A 2,440-nucleotide genomic window follows, 5' to 3' on the forward strand; every position below is an offset into this window, starting at 1 on the left:
TGGATGTTCAGTCTTTTATTTTCAATTTTGAAAGGTTTGGAAGATAATGCCTCCACCTTGTGATGACCCCTTTCTCTCTTGCCTCTTTTATACACGAGATGATGCTGTGGCTTTATTATTTTGCCTTATTTTGGGTTTTTTTTGAAGACATGTTTTAAAGCCGAGTTAACCAGCTGTTTAGTGAAGATCCGTAAAGTAAACATCTTGGGAGGCCTTGGGCGTTATGGTTTAAAATTGGAACAATAGAATCAGCCTGAATGGTTGTGATCTCACAGACCAAGATTTCTAGTATTTTTAGTTTTCAGGTTTAGCTTTAAAAATTGCTGTTGGAGTCTCAACAAGGCAGAAGCTGTTGGAGTTTTGAAGAATCATAGAATCCCTCCAGTCTGGAAGCAGGCCATTTGACCTATTGAGTCCATACCAACCCTCCGAAATGCATTCCATCCAGAGCCACCCGCTACCCTATCGCTGCATAGCCCACCCTAGACACTATGGGCAATTTAGCATGGCTAATCCACCTAACCTGCACATCTTTTAGCTGTGGGCGGAAACCGGCGCACCCAGAGGAAACCCATGCAGACATGGTGAGAATGTGTAAACTCCACAGAATTGGTAACCCAAGGCTTGAATGAAACCCAGATCCCTGGTGCTGTGAGGCAGCAGTGCTAAGTGGAAGCTATCTTTTCTCTCTCTCAGTTACAGCTAGAATCTGGAGTTTCTCTCTGCTGCTGTGTTACCTGTGAGAAAAATCTATTTTTATGAATTTACTTTTTCGCCAAGGGGTATGTTTCTGGGATGTTGCTGTATTAGAACTGTTAATTTGTAATAGTTACCGTATTATTCAGTTAAGTTTTCCAATAGAGTTAAGTTATTCTAAGTTCTTCTTTTGTTTTGTTGTAGTTTAATCACAGCGTTTAAATAAATTTATAATAATAAATAAATAAATATAATAATAACTAAATAATAAATTAATGTCGAGTAATTTGACTAATCAAATTGCAGCTGGAAACACAGCACATTACACTTGCCTTTAGAATAAGAAACAGTTAGAGTTTAGGCTACCTTCTTAAAATATCTGAGGGGGTCTAGTCTGGTTCATAACATATGGAAGAACATTACATAAAATTAACATAACAGCAACAAGTTATTTGGCTGAACAGGTCTATGCTGTCATTTATGCTTTCATTCAATTGTTCAGTGTTAGTATTAGAGTTAGCAAGCTGTTTCTGAAACCTGACTAGCTTCATGGTTGCAATTTCAGAGTTTGATTCAGTGAAATTGTGTATGAACTGTCAACTAGAAGTGTATGAAGCGGAGACATGGGATTTGTCTGGAACTTTTGGAATTCAAAGTTCTATAAAATTAGAGAGTCTCAGGAATCCCAAAGTTATAAACTAATTGATGAACATCAGTATTCGTTATCTTGGTTAGGGAAGGTTAATGGTCCTGGAAGACCAAACTAAACTTGGGAACAAAGTAACTAAAGCTAACAAAAAAACACACTTTCAACTGATAGAATTTTGCTTTGTTACTGAATTAAGGTGTTAGTTTGTCAACAATTTCAATGCAAAGCTTTCTTAATATTTTGAGAATTTTGAGGGCAATAGGCAGTGCAATCAGAACACTTTGAAACCACGTGGTCAGAGGCACCATTGAAATGGGGTGTCCACCTTCATTGCACAAAATAATCTAGCTTCAGACAGGAATTCCAATGCGACCCGAACCCAATCATGGGGTTGGGGGCGGGGGGGGGGGGCGGCGGGGGCGGGGGGGGGGTGAGGAGGGGCGGGTGGTGGGTGTCCCCTACCGTGCCCATCTGCTGGCAGTGTTTACCTGGCATTAGGAGCAAAGATTCTGTCTCCACATTCTATTCTTGTTACTGCTGTTACAGTTTTACAAGACATTGATAAGGCCGTATTTGGAGCACTGTGTATAATCCTGGCCATCCTGCTGTAGGACAGATGTTATTAAACTGGAAAGAGTGCAAAAAAGATTTGCAGGGATGTTGCTGAGAGTAGAAGGCTTGAATTACAAGGAGAAGCTGGGACCTTTTCCCTGGAGCATAAGAGGCTGAGGGGTTTTCGAGGTTTATAAAATCTTGAGGGACGTAGATAAGGTGAATAGCTAAGGTCTTTTCCCCAAGGCAGAGAGTCCACATCTAGAGGGCACAGGTTTAAGATGAGAGGGGAAAGATTTAAAAGGAATCCAAGGGACAACTTTTTCACACAGAAGGGGATGTGTGCATGGAACATGCTACCAAAGGAAATGGCCCCAGTGGCCTAATGGATAAGGCGCTAGCCTCCTCATCCAGGGACTGGGAGCTCAAGTCCCTTCTGGGATGAGTTGAATTCTGTCCTGAACCACTGTTTTGGGTGGCACGGTGGCTCAGTGTTTAGCACTGCTGTCTCACAGCACCAGGAACCTGGGTTCAATTCCACCC

The sequence above is a fragment of the Rhincodon typus genome, chromosome 25 (assembly GCF_021869965.1).
Source record: "Rhincodon typus isolate 14 chromosome 25, sRhiTyp1.1, whole genome shotgun sequence".
Taxonomy (NCBI): domain Eukaryota; kingdom Metazoa; phylum Chordata; class Chondrichthyes; order Orectolobiformes; family Rhincodontidae; genus Rhincodon; species Rhincodon typus.